The sequence below is a fragment of the Mus caroli genome, unplaced genomic scaffold, assembly GCF_978045245.1.
Source record: "Mus caroli unplaced genomic scaffold, Mus_caroli_1 scaffold_18, whole genome shotgun sequence".
Classification (NCBI taxonomy): Eukaryota; Metazoa; Chordata; class Mammalia; order Rodentia; family Muridae; genus Mus; species Mus caroli.
The window spans coordinates 56,678,089-56,699,203 of NW_028227273.1; the positions used below are offsets into that span (position 1 = coordinate 56,678,089).

At 38.2% G+C, this 21,115-nt stretch overlaps 1 pseudogene; it reads right to left on the reverse strand.

Annotated features, from left to right (window-relative positions):
• Positions 1-8,425: 8,425 nt before the first annotated feature.
• On the reverse strand, positions 8,426-9,011 carry LOC110312688 (protein PBDC1 pseudogene; annotated as a pseudogene).
• Positions 9,012-21,115: the final 12,104 nt, after the last annotated feature.

Genomic DNA, 21,115 nt, shown 5'->3' on the forward strand with positions numbered 1-21,115 from the left:
GTTCTGCATGAAAGTGTAAAGCCTTGGCTAATGTTAGCTTTCAGAATATGTGTTATGAACAATCTTTTGTTTTCTGTTCCTTCCTGTATGTGCTTTGGCTTAGCATCTAGTTCAGTGATCTGGACTAGGTCAATTCTGTGTGAATTTGTGTTCATCATTTCCTTGCCAGAGAAGCTGGGCTACTTGAAAATATTAGAAGAAAAGTAATGCCCACTGTCTCATTCTGAAATATGTAAAATCCAGGCTAAATTGGTTCTGCTCCAGACTTCATGCTCAAGTATTTTGGGTGAAAGAGGAAGGCCTATCTATCTGCTTATCTGTCTGTCTGTCTATCTGTCTGTCTATCTATCTATCTATCTATCTATCTATCTACTTACCTACCTAGCTGCCTATCAATGTATTTATCTATCATCAGGCCATCTATGATCTATATTTCATCTATCTGTCTAAAATCCATCTATCTCTCTATCTCTATCTATCTATCTATCTGTCTACTACCATCTATTTATTATCTATTTTTGTGACAGAGTCTCAGAATTGAGCTCATATGGGCATTGAACTCTTCATTCTCCTGCTCCAGCCTCCTGAAAGTTGGAATGACAGGTCTCTACCTTAAGATTATAATGAGTTTTAAGATTGAGCAATGAAGGCCTATGTTTGTTTTACTTTTTCTGAGTTTATAAGATCTAGTTCTTTTTAAAATTAAAAAATGAGAAAGCATTATGGTTCAAAGGTTGTGGAACCTTCTTAATTTATTTTTTTCTTTTATAGGTTTACATGATATCTTTACAAAAGACATAGGCAATGGATCCTTTTATTGAGTCTTCAAGTATTTAGGAAAGTGGCTACTTTAATAAAAGGAAATGTTTCTGTATTTTCTAGTATTGAGACCAGATGAGATCATATGTAATTTTTATTTCCTCTAACGACTTATCCTGATGACTGTGTGTCATTTATCTATAACGTTTACTTTTGTACAGTAAATGATGTACAATAGCAAATCAAAAATACCCTGTGGTGGTTTGCATGTTTGGACTATGGAATGGCATTATTAGAAGGCCTTGTTGGAGGAAATATGTCACTGTGGAGATGGGCTTTGAGGTCCTCCTCCTAACCTCCTGAGAACCAGTCTTCTCATGTTTGCCTTTGGAACAAGATATAGAACCCTCAGCTCCTCCCATATCATTCCTGCCTGGACATGGCTAAGCTCCTGCAGTGATGATAATGGACTGAACCTCTGAACCTGTAAGCCAGCCCCAATTAAATGTTGTCCTTTATAAGAGTTGCCTTGGTCATGTTGTCTGTTCACAGTAGGAAAACCCTAAATAAGAAATACTCTTTTATCTATATGCATTGGTGGGGATTTTTTTTTCTTGTTTAAAAAATCTATTGGAAACCCCTAAACTTTCCATAGTACCTTCTTGTGTCCTTCTAATGATTCAATTTTCTATCTGCTTACCTGGAAGATCATTTTATTGTCTTAAAATTTATCATAGATAACAGGCATATTACTAAATGCTTTGGCTGTTTCAAAATGCATGAAACAATCACTACTATTTCATTGATTTAACTTATGAGTTCCATTCATCTAAATTCATCTATTAAGTGACTAGGAATTAGTCAATTAGTCTTACCTGTAGTGAGTTAGATGCTACAGGGATGAAATAAGCCTCTGAATCTGGCTACTGTTCCCACACAGTAGGGCAGTCTTTGGTGGTCTAAGAGACAATCTTATAATCAAGATATCCAGTGAGTTCTGAGTTTTTACCAAACTATTAAAACCCTGGCTTGAGAAAGGTTCCCTCAGTGACTGTCCTAAATGAGACAAATAAGATCCCTCTTCACTGCTGTTTGGAGTACTGGTATGAATGTTCAGTGCAGTAAAAGCTAAAATATGGTCCTGCAGGCTGATTTGCACAGATTCTGAGTTCTTTTGATGGAATGAAAGAAATATTATTTTTAAATTGTGGTACATTTAGAGAGAACAGAGAGTTTACTGAGAATATCACGCTTTATCTGGAAGTTTAGAGGTCACAAGAATTCTGCTATTTGTAAAGATACTTCCATAAACAGTATTTCCAAAAGCATTTTCCATCTGAATACTAGATTACTCTGTAGTCTTCCATAAAAAGATGTGAATGACTAGGAAAGGATTACAGAATCACAGGTTGCCCTTGAATTTACATTTGCCATTGATATAATGTATCAGGCCATACATAGCAACCTCTCTCCAGTTCTGTTTATGTACCAACATGGTAAAATAGACATGTTTCTCTGGATTTAAGTACCTTGGATGTAGATGCAGCCTAAACTTGAAGCAAAAGAACCATAACATCAGTTAGAATAATAATAAGTGTTATGACATTTATAGTTTGACCATGATGGAGATTAACTCTTCATTTTTTTCAAAACATGTTAATGAATTTTTGTTATAATCATTATAAAGCTAGCATCAAAATCTCTTGATGAAATTTATTTACTTTAAAGTAGTATCCTTTGATGACTATACAGCTTCCAGATAATTTTTAACTTGCTTCAAGGAATAAACATTTGTGTTATATTTCAGTGCTGAAATATATATATATGTGTGTATATATATATATGTATATATATATATATAAAACTAATGGTACGGCAATAATGAAATGCCTAAACTTATTGACCAATTAACACTGTTTTGAGGTTCATCCAAGTCCTATGAAATCAGAGTCTCTGCTAAAACTATTTGTAGTTCAGAAACGTTTTTGACTAATTTGTTTTTAAAGTGATCTCCTTGAACATTTTGTTTTAATACTAATGCTCCAGTTGTTTAAGTTGAATTGATTCAACTTAATACAACTAGCCCAGTGAAGCGTTTAGAATATTTTTTTTCTAAAACTGGTAGTTATTTTCCAAATACTGCATTGATATTCTTGGATGACCATTCTTCTTTTGATTTTACTGGAAACCAAGAAAAAACAGTTTGTTGGAGTATGAATTTAGTGTTATTAATTTGCTAGTTACATATTTACTTAACTAGTGGTAACTGTACATCATATGAAATAAGAAGTCAATATATTAATTACTGAGTCTCTTATGAAAACACATAAGCTTGTGCAATATCCATTGTTCATCAAAAGTAAAATAGGTAGTGTTTTAGAAATATTGAGTTTAAAAAGGGCAATGACTCTTGTACTATAACAGCGTCAGGAAAGTATAATATGTTCTGTATTGTAAGATAGGTAAGAAAACACTGGATCACCATTAAAAAAGGCTAAAATTATAAGGTTAATTTCCACATCATAATTTATTAGACCATGTCATTTTTGGTGTGGCCCAAATAAGTACTCACACATGGAAAAATAATAGATTCCCTGTTTTTAATATTTTACTTTACACCACAGAATAAACTCATTTCAAACAACTGTTGCACTGTTTTTCCACGATGACATGACACAAAGCCATGATACCGCGTGAGAACTAGTTTGAGAGTTCTATGGGCAAGAACAATGATTTTGGGGAGGAGGTGGGGCAACAGGAAGTAAAAAGAACTGCTATTTTCATGCTGTCTCCTCACAGCAAAAGAACACTGACTAAGAGAGAAGTTCCTATGAGGATTGGGGGACTTCAGTGACAGGCCCAACCATGTTTATTGTTGGTGAATTGAGCAATTGGAGTTTGGATTAGGAAAGCAGTTGAACGTTTTAATTGGGGTTTAATGGGTCACACTACTTCGATCAGGGAAGATAGTGGTGCTGAGAGGAATGTACATTGTGAGCCATATCCTGGCTCAAGAGGTTTCAGAGGAGAGGTATATAAATAAGTGGCCGACAGTGCATTCTCTAGATACTTTGTAAAAGAGTTTGGCTATTTTTTGTTCTTGTCTGAAAAATCTTCCTAAGACTAAATTGAAGACTTTTGGATGAATGACTTTGGAAGAGAAGTGTTCAGAGCAGCAAAGTATTGATTCTTTCATGCAGGTTATTGGTGTGACTCTTACACAGACCTATAATGAAACAGAGCAAGCTGAAAAAAAATACAAAATGTACAGTTTGAGGGAAAAGGGAGCAATAGGAAATATAATAAAGCTAACTCTAGTTCCTTTTTTTAAGATTTATTTATCTATTTTATGTATATGATTACACGGTAGCTGTCTTCAGACACACCTGAAGAGGGCATCAGGTCCCATTACAGATGGTTGTGAGCCACCATGTGGTTGCTGGGAATTGAACTCAGGACCTCTGGATGAGCAGTCGGTGCTCTTAACCTCTGAGTCATCCAGGCCCCTAAGTCTAGTTCTTAATGAGATAGAAGACTTTGTTGTTGTTGTTTTGGTTTGTTTTTGTTTGTTTTGGTTTTTGTCTAATGATAAGCAGAAAAAAACAATTCTAACACAATTTCTAGTAAAGCCAAACTTAAACTGTGAAGGAAACTTTTAAAAACAGAAAGTTGGTAAAAATGTATTTGAAGGCTGGGGCCACATTCTATCATCAACAACTAGAAGAACTTGCCATCTTTTACCATTTAGTTTTGGCTTTATATTCAAAGATACAAAAAAAGATTTGTAGAATCTCTCCTCTACTGCTAAGTAAAAGTGTTTGATGCCAAGCACCTGTAAGGGTTATTCTTAATGTTTGGAAATGAATGTTTGGAACGTGAATCAAACTTCACAGGAGGAAAGTCTGTGGTCTAGAACACATGAGAGAGGTTGAAGGAAGACTTGGGGAATGTGATATGACCTTTAAAAATACACCTCCATAAAATACTTCCTTAAACTATATTCCCCACTATGAATTAAACAGTAAGTTTTTTAGTTAACTTACCACACACATGATCCAAACTCTTGTCAACAGGGGCAACAAATAGAGAAGATGTATTCAGTATACCAATATTTTCAGAGTACACAAAGATAAATAATTCTTCTGTGACAGGTGATAATGGCCCACAGTTTTATTCCCAATACTTAGAAAGCTAAGGCAGGTTGGTATTTGAGCCAGCCTGCTCTACAAAGTGAATTCCAGGACAGCCAGAGATGTCCCCAGGTTCAATTGGGACACAAAATGCAAATTGATGTTCTTCCTCTTAGCTCATCTGACCTTTCATGACTCTGATAGACATGTACCACCCAAATTAATTATGCCCTTCCTGAGTGAGTCCTTGGGGAAATGCTGAGTACAAACCCAGAAATTCCATAAAATACTTAAAGTTGAAACTTCTTCTTTTTCAACTCCCTTGACTGTTTGCTTTCCATATCAGTGATTTCCTCATGACACTGGCTGACAATTACATCAACACTATGAAAGATTTTCTAGGAGATCTGCTCCAGAATCAAGGACATTCTTGCAGTGTAAGATTAGTTTTGATGTTCAGGGCTTGATTCAAAGACAGAAGTAAGGCTCTTTCTAAAAACAATAGGTCTTACAGTCAAAGGAATTTTTACTAAATCTCGAGAACAGTTTTTTCAACAACAACAACAAAAAAGCCTTGAAAAATATAGTTTGTAAATATGATTAAACTAAATGTAGTAAGAGAATGCAATTGTCTTTCTTTTATATTTGTTCTATGGAAGGAAACATCTCACTTTTAGCAAGTGAAAGACAGACGTAGTTTATTACTTGAATCAGGCATCAAAAAATAGTATGTATCTAATGCTCAAAGGGCCAGATTTATGTGTAGCATGGCATTTACCCATAAAGTACATGTGTCGGGCTGTGATAGGCAGCCTATTTTGGCTGAATGAAGCTTGCTCCAGCAACCTAGTAGAAAACTCCAATGGACAGAAAAGCTAGCCATGTTCCCAGAGTCAGCTGCCTGACACCACAGAGCCCCCAACTCCATAATTCTGTGACTATCAGTTCGGCAGACAATGTCCTAAGCTCCTGGCATTCTGGCTAGTCTCCATCCCCACAGTTACCTGACTAGAGCCAGGTATACTCCTCCCCACGGTTACCTGATAGCCCAGACCACTAAAAAAGGAGGTGTTTGGCCCCTCCTCACTCTCTCTCGAAGCTCTCACTTTTCTTACTCTCATCTCTAGCCCTCCTTCTCTCTCTCCCTTTCCCCCCTCTCTCCACGTGGCCATGGCCGGTCTCTCTCTCTTTCTACCTTCTCTCTTTCTCTCTGCCTTTCTACAATAAAGGAGGCTACTGGATGTAAGCTGTGCAGACCTGCTTCCCTCAGCATTAAATGTCTTCTCTTGGGAAAAAAAAAAAAAAAAAAAAACAATAAAGCTCTAAAACCATAGACTTTCTCTGCTCATCAAGGCCTGCCATGCTTGAACAATGGGATAGGCTTTTCCTTAACGAGCCACGTCTAACCTCCCACCAGAAGGTCTTCCTGTGTTCAAGCCACAGACAGGACCAAGAACTCTCGCCTATGTGAGAACCATCCAGTCACCCCCTCTCCCCCTGCCCTTTCCTCCCTTTGGCCCCAGGGCTGACGGAGCCACCCCTGGGGCCCCCATTTGTTCTCAGCTCCTCTATGGTATCCATCATGGGATGCTGGAGATTGAGAACCTGTTATCTAGGACTGCCCCTTGTCCAGCCCCCGAAGGCTGGGTTTGTAGCTTCCCACAGCCAGACACCCACCCAGGACCGCATGGAAAGTGTGTGGCAGCCCTTCCAAGTCTGCCCGACCAGAGCACAGGAACTCTGGTGGGAGGCGGTTTTCTCCTTCTCCCTCTTTCCCCCATGCTCCCTGCCCCGCATACATGCACATTGAAAATCTTAAAAATCAACTAGACTTATTTGAGACTTGCAAAGAATGAAAAACATTCACCTTTATTTAGTATTTTTATCAAATGATATCATGTTCCTAAAATTTTAATAAGATAGTATGTTTATAGGCTGGTGAGATGGGCCAGCAGGTACAGGTGATTGCTGAAGAGAATAGTAACCTTAATTTAATTTTCAGGACACACATGGTAGAAGAAAAGAGCTGACTCCTAGAAATTTTCCTATGAATTCTACATGTGAGTCATTATAGAATCATGCATCCCACAAAAGAGTGAGTAAAATGTCATTGATATCATTAAGATGGCTATTTAGTTTAGGATGGAAATTTTGAGGGATTAGAATTCCCACTCCTAGGTGGATTTCTGAGTTTGAGGCCAGCCTGGTCTACAAAGTGAGTTCCAGGACAGCCAGGGCTATACAGAGAAACCCTGTCTTGAAAAATAAAAAAAAAAAAAAAAACAAAAAAACAAAAAAAAAATTTAAAGCAGGCAACAACTGACCACACCCAAAGAGGCTGTTGGCTCCTCTTTGGAAATAATAGTGTGTAAAAATTCCTTAATAAACCAAAACCAAAGTCAAATCCAAACTACAAGTAGGGGGATATTGTAACAAATTCTTCTATATATGGAAATTTTCTTTTCTTTTCTTTTCTCTTCTTTTCTTTTCCTTTCCTTTCTTCTCTTCTCTTCTCTATTCTTTTTCTTTTTCCTTTTTTCTTTTCCCTTTTTTTTTAATTTTTGAGAAATTCAGCTGCTGTCCTGATAGTACATATACCCTATTATCCCAGCACTACTCATTCAACAGATTTTTTTCCTCTCACAAACCAGCTCTAATTGAATATTACAATTAAGAGTTCTTTCTTGGGTGGGGCTGCAGAGATGGCTCAGTGATTGATCAAGAGCATTGACTGTTCTTTCAGAGGTCCTGAGTTCAATTCCCAGCAACCACATTGTGGCTAACAACCATCTGTAATGGGATCTGATGCTTTCTTCTGGTGTCTCTGAAGACAGTTACAGTGTCCTCATCATATATGTATATATATATATGTAATAAAATAAAAGAATTTTCACTCCCCCAAATCCATCAAACTCACCATGTTTACAGGTTTTGAAATTGCTCCAGTGTTAGGGACTTCTCCTCAACATCTAAGCTCAAAACAATTTTTATATAAGCAGCACCAGCTGTGAGAAGCAAATATTTCTTCAGCCATACTACTAACTTTAACTGAAAATCTTAACCATCTTTCAGACATGTCTGTAAGCCCATATAAAACACAACCACCAACTATGGCCCACTACTCAGTTAAAACTGTACACTGGGATCAGTCACATCCATAGAGTCAGGATCACCAGAAATGGCCATAGATAATACATCTGAGTATGATCAAACATGCTAGCATAATGAGTTGTCACAGTATATCTTTTCTTTTAATTAACCAAAAGGAATTTATTTACAAAATGCCTTACTTCAACAACAGTTACAGCCAAGAAACAGGGTATCAAGCAATAATGAACTAAGAGACTCCACTAATGGTGTTTAAGCTATTATGGCCAGAGTAGCTTCTCTTGCTAGCTAGAAAGATGTCTGTTTGAGTCCTCCACTTGCACAATGGCATCATTGAACCAAAGGGGGATCTATGTACAGCAGACACGTGTGAGTTCAGCTGAGTCATGGGTTTCTTGGCTTCCTTTTTCTCCTCCCTCGTTAGTTCCCTACTTTTCTCCTTCTCTGTTGGCTCCTTCCTCTTTTTCTCCTCCACAACCAGCTCCTTTCTCAGCTTCCTCTTCTTTATTGCCAGCTCCTTCCTCTCCTTCTTTGTCCTGAATACTAACGGAAACTGCTTTGTTATTGCCTTCCGGTTCCGAACAATTTCAATGGCAAAAAAAAATTGAATCCTGGGTGCAAAAATGGTGTTCTCTTCAGTGTATGTAGCCCTGGAAACAATCCAGTCGCAGTAAAGTCCCGTAGTTATAATCTTCTACGATCCGTTCAAATTTTAAGCAGAATGGTCTCCACTTTTCTTTACCTGATTCTGATCTGAGTTCTTCTGGGTCCAATACATCTACCCTTAGTGTCTCAAAAATCTCACGGAACTCAGACTTTGGTGAGTTTCAGAAACTGTGGGTCAACTGATGAAATCAGTTTATATTAGACTTCAGCATGCTGCATTGCTCCAATGGCCCAAGCCATTTCAATAACAGGGTCGTTGCCATATGACTCCGGAGAGTGAGAGAGAGCATGGGCTATGGACAACACTTCCCCAGAGACCAGCTCTTCACTTTCGCAGGCAGCATCCATGTTGCCTCTAGGCAAGTGCAGCTTTCCCATCCTGGAAGTTGTCACAGTATATCTTAAAGCTGAAAGGATGAAAAGAAATTTCTCCACTCTGGTGTTGGCTAAAACATCATTGGGCACTGTGATTTTTAAAGACCCATATTCTAATAAACATGGCATTAGTGGTTTTAGAGCATTAAAGTTTCTTTATTTGGGCTTCAAGAGTAAATACCTATGGGCTCCAACAACTCCAACAAAAATGACAGGAGCTTGCATACAACTGTTTTTCTAACTTAATAACATCCAATCAACAGTTTCAGCAGCCATCCATAGTGTGCAAAATGTGTGCCTTAGTTAGGGTTTTACTGCTGTGAACAGACACCATGATCAAGGCAACTCTTATACAGGACATGATTTAATTGGGGCTGGCTTACAGGTTCAGAGGTTCAGTCCAGTGTCATCAAGATGGTAGCATGGCAGCATCCAGGCAGGCATGGTACTGGAGGAGCTGAGAGTTCTACATCTTCATCTGAAGGCTGTAGGTGAAAGACTGACTTCTAGGCAGCTAGGATGAGGGTCTTAAGCCCACGCCTACAATGACACACCTACTCCAACAAAGCCACACTTCCAAATAGTGCCACTCCCTGGGCCAAGCATATACAAACCATCACAATATACAAATTTCACTCGGGTGTAAAAGCCAAGAACGTGACATCTGTAAGCAATGAAATGAAAGTAAACTAATATTTTTAAAATAATCAACTATTTCCTTAGTCCTTGGACCCATGGGAGCAGAACATGCTTTCAAAATCAAGCCCATGGAAAATGCACTCCTTACGATGAGACTGGATACTTCTCCAAAAGTTGCAGAATACTTATTCATACTGTGAACTCTTGAGATTGTGTTTTTTACAAGAATAAGCTCTTTCTAGATATGGTGTGGCTCAGCCCTAGCACACATACATCATTAATCCAAAAGATTTCTGCTTATTATAAGCAAAATTATAAAGTCAACCATGTGTCAAGAGGCAGAGTAAACAACAAATTGAGAGCAAACACTGGGGGGAAAACAGAGTAAGAAGACAACAGGAAAATGAATAGAGATAGAAAAAGAAAATGTAAGTGAGAGCTATTCAGTTTGAAGGGTTTTTTTTTAATATGGTGTGAAAGAGGAGATGGTTTTTCTTTTGATACTTCAGCTGAGGAAGAAGGTTGGCTGGATGCTTTCTCTGCCTCTCTGATCTAGCAGCCTTTCACCCCATTATCTGACTCCCAGATCTTCATTGGTAAAACTGAATGAGATTTTGCTTTTTAAAAAAATGAATATTAACTAGTAGTTAATTAGTGTACCAATTTAGTGGGTCCAGTTGGCATAAATTGATGGACCACTGTTTCATATAATATAGAATGATGGATATCTGAAAGGTATTATTGTACAAAACACAAAAATTTCAAGAGATAATGCTTTAAACAGCATAGTGCCTTGAAAAGCATGAATAAAGGAGATAGAGGAAGCTAAAACCCAGGATGTACATATGTATAGCTGAAGATACTAGCAAAAAAAATAATTTAAGAAAGATGAAAGAACTGTGTGAAGCCATAATTTAAGAAAAATAGTCAGGAAACAAATATATTTTTAAAAATGCCATTTATAGAAACTGAATATTTTTCTACATGGCATTTTAGTACAATGATTTTCAATAAAGGAACCTGTGAGTCCTGAAGTCAGTTCAGTGTCACTGCTGTTATTTGGAATGCCTAAGGACTGAGTATCATATGTTTACCTACTTGATACGTTTTTAAAAGAACCAAAGCGCTGGGCGTGGTGGCGCACGCCTTTAATCCCAGCACTCAGGAGGCAGGCGGATTTCTGAGTTCGAGGCCAGCCTGGTCTACAAAGTGAGTTCCAGGACAGTCAGGGCTATACAGAGAAACCCTGTCTCAAAAAAACCAAAAAAAAAACCAAAAAAAAAAAAAAAAAAAAAAAGAACCAAAGCACCAAGGAAATCATAAGGGGAAATGACATGCACATATCATATCCTACTTTAAAATCTTCCAAAACACCAAGGAGTAGTGCTAAACAACTACAATTACCACAGATGAAGTAGAATCCTTCATCCCAAAGACTTCTCTTCAGTTATGGAGTGCCAAATGCTTGAAAGTCAGTCTTGCTCAGTCTTTCCCTTTCCCTTACCATTTTGGAAACATCTCAAGATTTGGAGAAGCACTAAACACTGTTCTTAAATTCACAAGGGAAACATGATAAATACCTGTTTTATTCCAAATAAGCAATGTGTCAATGGGTCTGAATGGGGGATATTGTGGATAATATGGCCACTGTGGCTTTATGGAATAAATGTGGTTACAAAGGTTGCATTAAGAATAATGAATGGCTGCCGGGTGGTGGTGGCACATGCCTTTAATCCCAGCACTTGGGAGGCAGAGGCAGGCAGATTTCTGAATTCAAGGTCAGCCTGGTCTACAGAGTGAGTTCCAGGACAGCCAGGGCTACACAGAGAAACTCTGTCTCAAAACACACACACACACACACACATACATACATACACACACACACACACACACACACACACACACAGAATAATGAATGACTAACACACTTGCACATACACCAAAAAAAGTCTCCCAGTCTCTGTCCATCAAGGTCTTATTAGTTGCAGTGCATAAGCAATAAATGTAAGCAAATCTAATTTCAGAGTACCAGCTAGTTTTGAGATAGAACTTGATTACAGACTAAAACATAAGCCACATGAAAATCCAGACTGAGAAACTATGTTGTTTGTGTGTAATCTACCCTTGATCTTTCTGGAGAATTCATTAAACTTATAGAAAAATCTCCAAGCATGAATATAGAGCCTGATTTTCTATAGTGTGGAATGTAGAAAAGCTAAAATTTATCTTGCTGCAAGATGGAGTTACTATAGAAAGGATTCAGTGAACTAGCATCACTACGTACAACACTCCTCTTGACTTTGGTTCTTATAGTTTTGCCACCAACTATTTGTTATTCCCTTTGGGTGTTGAAGGATGGGGGCGGTGTTTCTCTCTGAAGACAGAGAGCATAACAGTGAGACTTCATTTCATACAATATAGTGATCATGGACACAATTGTTAATCCTTAGATTGTCACAAAAGATAGTCAAGAGTATATGACCACAGTAAACTCATAGGAAGCCCACTATGCCTAGGTGTCATAACTGACATGGTGACCTTTGCCATGAGTGTCTTTATCTCATTAAAAGCACATGTAATGTTAGGGTTTTTTCTTGGACTAAAGCACAGCACATGGAACCATAGGATTGGGATAAACATGTCCTAAGCCATTTTTCTGTGCAATCCTCTTTTCATGAATGCTTTTTCTCCTGATATACCTGCTTATGACATGCCTAACAAATGAGCTTATTGTATTCCTTGTAGCCACAGCTAAACAGTGCATTAAAATAGTCCATTTAGGTGTATCCAAGAGCAAATGTAATCAATGTACAAACACGGGTATTTGTCTGGCAGTTGTGAAACTGGAATATGGTACCTATAGCCTTTCACTTTCAAAAGGCATATTAGAAACAAAATTTGAATCTTCCAATTATGTTTTATTCACAGACTTCAAAACTTGAAGAGGCAGAAGAGTAACATTCTAGCCAGCTGTTTTACAAATATTTTTTAGCTAACAAAATAGAGAATTAGAAACAAAGGATCACACACACACTCACATGCACATACACACATGCACACACCCATGCATACACATATACAATACATAGACAAACACATATAACATTCACATAGAAATTATCTGGAAAAGAAGCTCAAGGTTATGCTGTTATTTTGAGAGTTTGGATAGCTAAATCTCTCACTGAGTTAGCTGCCAAAGAATTAATTTACATTTATAAAAGCATTTTCCTACTAAATCATATCATGGAATAAAGGAAAATTTGGTATAATATGAAATAACTTTTGAAATGTTTACTGTTGTTATCAAGGCAATCTACATCCCCTTATTTCTTTCCAAGGGCAGTGGTTGAATCATTAATCTGCTTCAGCAACAATGCCTGAAAATATTCAATCACTAATGTTGTAGGTGCCAATGACACTGCACAGTGAGGGGTCAGAAACCCTTAACGTTTTCCTATAACTCCTAGATTTTGAAGGATGTGATGTCAGGGCAGCAAGCAGAGGAAAACTCCACAAAGTATGAACAACACAGGACATATAGTCCTCATGGTTCTGTCTTTTTAAGTCACACCCATCATTATAGTGGTAACCAGTGGGCTGATTTCTATGAGTTATAAAGCTGTTTTGCTCTTTCTCTCTCATAGCTTCCAACAATCCTATAGTTTCTCAGCCCATAAGGTTACATATTTCAGCTTGTCTTCTGTAACAGATATGTGAGCAAGGCAAGGGCAAGCAGGTAAAAAACAATAACTTTCTTCTTATGTGTCCTTGGCATGAGAACAATAAAACAAATCCAAGCCAGTCACAGACAATATTTGCCCAGATCTATAAAGAAATCTCTCAGCTAAAAACCTCTACTGTCAATGCCAAGAAGAAAACCAACCATCATTCTGAGGCTAATATGGTTATGGTATTCCACATACAAAACAAAAAACGTGCTTCCACATCAACCCAGCCTATCATATGTCCCCATGCGTTCATTCCACAGCAATTTATTGTCCATGCTGGTGGACAATTGCTGTCTTTTCTACACACAGGCCATGTATTCTGACCTTTATCTTGTGAAAACTTTCTGTGAACTTACATATAATACTCCAACTATAGTATCAGGACTCCTGATCTTGAGCCTATCACATAAAAACAATATCTACACCCTAAAGTCCCTCTAAGTCCATGTCACCTGCTTAAATTTCTTCTATAAATACATAACAAATAAAATCAAATTGAATTCAAACTTAATTTTACAAAAAGAAATGTAGATTTAGTGGTTTTGAAAAATATCTCCATATAGCCCAAAATATCCACATGAACAGGGCTGCTAGGAGGCTGGTAATGGAATATGGTTATAGCACTAGAGGGTCCTCAGGTTCAGTAGCATCAGAAATGACAAAAGGAGCAGTTGCTGCCATAGTCCTTGAAAAATAAGACAGAAGTTCTTCAGCAACATCTTGACAAGATATTGAATGAGAACACTATTGTGCACATTCACAATTGGAAAGCTTTAGTCCTCACCCAAAAGACTGAGGGAAACACAGGCATATGTAAGAGAAAACCATTGGAATTCTAACAAGTGGTCTCTTTTGCTTCCCTGAAATACGTATGTAATTGCCTTCTCAAACATCACTTACTGATGGTAATAATGTGCTTGTGTGCAATGTTTATAATAGACAAAAGAATGAGCTTTTTAGGAATATTAATAGAGTCTACTCTACCTACAATGATCTGTAAAATGTGACATCATAATAGCTCAGTAAAAGAGTTTGTTCCATAAGCCATATGGCATGAGCTCAATTGCATAGATGAAGAAAACAGACTCTTATAAGCTGTCACAGATGTCCTTGTGTGTTGGCATGAATTGACTCTGAAATGTATACCACAATCAAAATAATTGTCATTATACACAGATAATGATTTAAATTAAGAATAGAGATGCATAGAGATGCAGACTCCAGCACCGGGGTGCCTTGCCCACGGAGGCTCCAGACACCCACAAGGACCCACACAGAATCCCCCACGGGATCCTAAGACCTCTGGTGAGTGGAACACAACTTCTGCAGGAGGCAGGTTGGAACACCAGATATCTGGGCACCTTCCATGCAAGAGGAGAGCTTGACGGCAGAGAATACTCTGACCACTGAAACTAAGGAGAGAATTAGTCTCCCAGGTCTGCTGATAGAGGCTAACAGAGTCACCTGAGGAACAAGCTCTAACGAGAGACAACTATAACAACTAGCTTCAGAGATTACCAGATGGCGAAAAGCAAACCTAAGAATCCTACTAACAGAAATCAAGACCACTCACCATCATCAGAACGCAGCACTCCCACCCCACCTAGTCCTGGGCAACCTAACACACCCGAAAAGCTAGACCCAGATTTAAGAGCATATCTCATGATGATGGTAGAGGACATCAAGAAGGACTTTAATAACTCACTTAAAGAAATATAGGAGAACACAGCTAAACAGGTAGAAGACCTTAAAGAGGAAACATAAAAACTCCTTAAAGAATTGCAGGAAAACACGACCAAACAGGTGATGGAATTGAATAAAACCATCCAAGACATAAAAAGGGAAGTAGACACAATAAAGAAAACCCAAAGTGAAGCAACGCTGGAGATAGAAACCCTAGGAAAGAAATCTGGAACCATAGATTCGAGCATCAGCAACAAAATACAAGAGATGGAAGAGAGAATCTCAGGTGCAGAAGATTCCATAGAGAACATTGGCACAACAATCATAGAAAATACAAAACGCAAAAAGATCCTAACTCAAAACATCCAGGAAAACCAGGAAACAATGAGAAGACCAAACCTACGGATAATAGGAGTGGATGAGAATGAAGATTTTCAACTCAAAGGGCCAGCATATATCTTCAACAAAATTATAGAAGAAAACTTCCCAAACCTAAAGAATGACATGCCCATGAACATATAAGAAGCCTACAGAACTCCAAATAGACTGGACCAGAAAAGAAATTCCTCCCGACACATAATAATCAGAACAACAAATGCACTAAATAAAGATAGAATATTAAAAGCAGTAAGGGAGAAAGGTCAAGTAACATATAAAGTCAGGCCTATCAGAATTACACCACACTTTTCACCAGAGACTATGAAAGCCAGAGGAGCCTGGACAGATGTTATAGGGACACTAAGAGAACACAAATGCCAACCCATGCTACTATACCCAGCCAAACTCTCAATTACCAAAGATGGAGAAACCAAAGTATTCCACAACAAAACCAAATTCACACATTATCTTTCCACGAATCCAGCACTTCAAAGGATAATAACAGAAAAAAAAAAAAAAAAACAATACAAGGACAGAAATCACACCCTAGAAAAAGCAAGAAAGTAATCCCTCAACAAACCAAAAGGAAGACAGCCACAAGAACAGAATGCCAACTCTAACAACAAAAATAAAAGGAAGCAACAATTACTTTTCATTAATATCTCTCAATATCAATGGACTCAATTCCCCAATAAAAAGACATAGACTAACAGACTGGCTACACAAACAGGACCCAACATTCTGCTGCTTACAGGAAACCCATCTCAGGGAAAAAAACAGATACTACCTCAGAGTGAAAGGCTGGAAAACAATTTTCCAAGCAAATGGTCTGAAGAAACAAACTGGAATAGTCATTCTAATATCAAATAAAATCGACTTCCAACCCAAAGTTATCAAAAAAAAAAAAAAAAAAAAAAAAGGAGAGACACTTCATACTCATCAAAGGAAAAATCCTCCAAGAGGAACTCTCAATTCTGAATATCTATGCTACAAATGTAAGGGCAGCCACATTCATTAAAGACACTTTAGTAAAGCTCAAAGCACACATTGCACCTCACACAATAATAGTGGGAGACTTCAACACACCACTTTCATCAATGGACAGATAATGGAAACAGAAACTAAACAGGGACACAGTGAAACTAACAGAAGTTATGAAACGAATGGACTTAACAGATATCTACAGAACATTTTATCCTAAAACAAAAGGATATACCTTCTTCTCAGCACCTCACTGGACCTTCTCCAAAATTGACCATATAATTAATTGGTCACAAAACAGGCCTCAACAGATACAAAAATATTGAAATTGTCCCATGCATCCTATCAGACCACCATGGACTAAGGCTGATCTTCAATAACAACATAAATAATGGAAAGCCAACATTCATGTGGAAACTGAACAACACTCTTCTCAATGATACCTTGGTCAATGAAGGAATAAAGAAAGAAATTAAAGACTTTTTAGAGTTTAATGAAAATGAAGCCACAACATACCCAAAACTATGGGACACAATGAAAGCATTTCTAAGAGGGAAACTCATAGCTCTGAGTGCCTCCAAAAAGAAACTAGAGAGAGCACACTCTAGCAGCTTGACAACACATCTAAATGCTCTAGAAAAAAAGGAAGAAAATTCACCCAAGAGGAGTAGACGGCAGGAAATAATCAAACTCAGGGGCGAAATCAACCAAGTGGGAACAAGAAGAACTATTCAGGGCTGGTGAGATGGCTCAGTGGGTAAGAGCACCCGACTGCTCTTCCGAAGGTCCAGAGTTCAAATCCCAGCAACCACATGGTGGCTCACAACCATCCGTAACGAGATCTGGCGCCCTCTTCTGGAGTGTCTGAAGACAGCTACAGTGTACTTACATATAATAAATAAATCCCAGCACTCGGGAGGCAGAGGCAGGTGGATTTCTGAGTTCGAGGCCAGCCTGGTCTACAAAGTGAGTTCCAGGACAGCCAGGGCTATACAGAGAAACCCTGTCTCGAAAAACCAAAAAATAAATAAATAAATAAATCTTTAAAAAAAAAAAAAAGAAGAAGAAGAACTATTCAAAGAATTAACCAAACGAGGAGTTGAGGAGTTGGTTCTTTGAGAAAATCAACAAGATAGATAAACCCTTACCTAGACTCACTAGAGGGCACAGGGATAGCATCCTAATTAACAAAATCAGAAATGAAAAGGGAGACATAACAACAGATCCTGAAGAAATCCAAAACACCATCAGATCCTTCTACAAAAGGCTATACTCAACAAAACTGGAAAACCTGGACAAAATGGATAAATTTCTAGACAGATACCAGGTACCAAAGTTAAATCAGGATCAAGTTAATGATCTAAACAGTCCCATATCCCCTAAAGAAATAGAAGCAGTCATTAATAGTCTCCCAGCCAAAAAAAGCCCAGGACCAGATGGATTTAGTGCAGAGTTCTATCAGACCTTCAAAGAAGATCTAATTCCAGTTCTGCACAAACTATTCCACAAAATAGAAACAGAAGGTACTCTACCCAACTCATTCTATGAAGCCACAATTACTCTGATACCTAAACCACAGAAAGATCCAACAAAGATAGAGAACTTCAGACCAATTTCCCTTATGAATATCAATGCAAAAATACTCAATAAAATTCTCGCTAACCGAGTCCAAGAACACATTAAAGCAATCATCCATCCTGACCAAGTAGGTTTTATTCCAGGGATGCAGGGATGGTTTAATATAAGGAAATCCATCAAGGTAATCCATTATATAAACAAACTCAAAGACAAAAACCACATGATGATCTCGTTATATGCAGAGAAAGCATTTGAAAAGATCCAACACCCATTCATGATAAAAGTCTTGGAAAGATCAGGAATTCAAGGCCCATACCTAAACATGATAAAAGCAATCTACAGCAAACCAGTAGCCAACATCAAAGTAAGTGGTGAGAAGCTTGAAGCAATCCCTCTAAAATCAGGGACTAGACAAGGCTGCCCACTTTCTCCCTACTTCTTCAACATAGTACTTAAAGTCCTAGCCAGGGCAATTCGACAACAAAAGGAGATCAAGGGGATACAAATTGGAAAAGATGAAGTCAAAATATCACTTTTTGCAGATGATATGATAGTATATATAAATGACCCTAAAAATTCCACCAGAGAACTCCTAAACCTGATAAACAGCTTCAGTGAAGTAGTTGGATATAAAATTAACTCAAACAAGTCAATGGCCTTTCTCTACACAAAGAATAAACAGGCTGAGAAAGAAATTAGGGAAACAACACACTTCTCAATAGTCACAAATAATATAAAATATCTTGGCATGACTCTAACTAAGGAAGTGAAAGATCTGTATGACAAGAACTTCAAGTCTCTGAAGAAAGAAATTAAAGAAAATCTCAGAAGATGGAAAGATCTCCCATGCTCATGGATTGGCAGGATCAACATTGTAAAAATGGCTATCTTGCCAAAAGCAATCTACAGATTCAATGCAATCCCCATCAAAATTCCAACTCAATTCTTCAACGAATTATAAAAAGCAATCTGCAAATTCACCTGAAATAACAAAAAAACCTAGGATAGCAAAAACTCTTCTCAAGGATAAAAAAACCTCTGGTGGAATCACCATGCCTGACCTAAAGCTGTACTACAGAGCAATTGTGATAAAAACTGCATGGTACTGGTATAGTGACAGACAAATAGACCAATGGAATAGAGTTGAAGACCCAGAAATGAACCCACACACCCATGGTCACTTGATGTTTGACAAGGGAGCTAAAACCATCCAGTGGAAGAAAGACAGCATTTTCAACAAATGGTGCTGGCACAACTGGTGGTTATCATTTAGAAGAATGCAAATTGATCCATTCCTATCTCCTTGTATTGAGGTCAAATCTAAGTGGATCAAGGACTCCACATAAAACCAGAGACACTGAAACTTATAGAGGAGAAAGTGGGGAAAAGCATCGAAAATATGGGCACAGGGGAAAAATTCCTGAGTAGAACAGCAATGGTTTGTGCTGTAAGATCGAGAATTGACAAATGGAAAGAGAGGCCCATTGGACACGCAAACTTTATATGCCCCAATACAGGGAAATGCCAGGGCCAAAAAGTGGGAATGGGTGGGTAGGGGAGTCGGGGGGAGGGTATGGGGGACTTTTGGGATAGCATTGGAAATGTAATTGAGGAAAATACGTAATAAAAAAAAAGAATAGAGATGCAGTCAGGCATAATCAAGAGAACAGGAAGTTTAACCTGTACAGATCTAAAATGTGTGTCTCACAGAGTAGATATCTATTTGCATTCTACAACAAATTTTAAATACAAAAATTTTTACTTACACCAAGAAAGAAGGAACGTAGAGATGCTAACCAAAGTAGGAGTGCCGGGAGTTCACAAGGACAAGTGGATAAACAGGAAGCACACAGGATTCAACCCCAATACTAGGACAAGAAAGACTTCAGTATTTCATGTTATAACACAGTATGTATAGAGTACACCAACCAGAAGGTGCCATGAACTGGTAAGTGAATAACAAGACAGGTTGAGAAGCTGAGCAAATGAGAATCAGCTGCATGGTCAGATGACATTTAGAATGATCATGATTTCAAACATTTGACAGATTCCCCATTCTGATGACACTGGTACCAATCAAGCCATTCTCTAATGAATATATTCTGCCTTTCTATAGTTTGAGATGTAGGAATGTTGTGCTTATAAATTATTTTACATGTTGGAGAAGTCCACACAGTACTTCTGATATCTGTACTGTTCCCTTCAAGACTTAAGAAATTAGAAACTTAGAGAATTGTAGGTTATAGTTCAATTTCTTTGGTAACTGTGTGGTTGCCTGCCATGTTGGCAACCATACCACATGTAACCTTGAGTAAGATAAAGCATAATGGCAGCAACCGTATAACACCTGTGTCTTAGTCAGGGTTTCTATTCCTGCACAAAACATCATGACCAAGAAGCAAGTTGTGGAGAAAAGGGTTTATTCAGCTTACATTTCCACATTGCTGCTCATCACCAAAGGAAGTCAGGACTGGGACTCAAGCCGGTTAGGGAACAGGAGCTAATACAGAGGCCATGGAGGGATGTTACTTACTGGCTTGCTTCCCCTGGCTTCCTCAGCTTGTTCTCTTATAGAACCCAAGACTACCTGCCCCAGGGATGGCACCACCCACAAGGGGCCCTCCCACCCTTTATTGCTAATTGAGAAAATGCTTTGCAGCTGGATCTCATGGAGGCATTTCCTCGAGGGAGGCTCCTTTCTCTAGAATAACTCCGGCTGTGTCAAGTTGACACACAAATCCAGCCAATACAACCCGCTTACTTCCACTGAGCCCTCTGATTATCATCACATCTCTGTCTTTTAAAAATTAGACTCAAGAACAACACCAGGCCTCCAAGGTGGTTCATTTGCTTCATTTTCTTCTTCTTAATGTTCTCTTTTGTTTGGATTCTGAGTCATGGCCACACAGGAGAGAAGTGACCAAAAGTGATCAGTCCATCAGTGATGAGTCCTCTGAGTTCTTTTCCTTGTCTTTTGTTGCTGCTGCTGTCACGGTTCTATGTTCATTATCTTCTAAATGACAAGAATGTAAATCAAATTGCCATGTAGAGAATTGTAAGGAGGTTCTTCTGATCTAAAGACTACCCTTG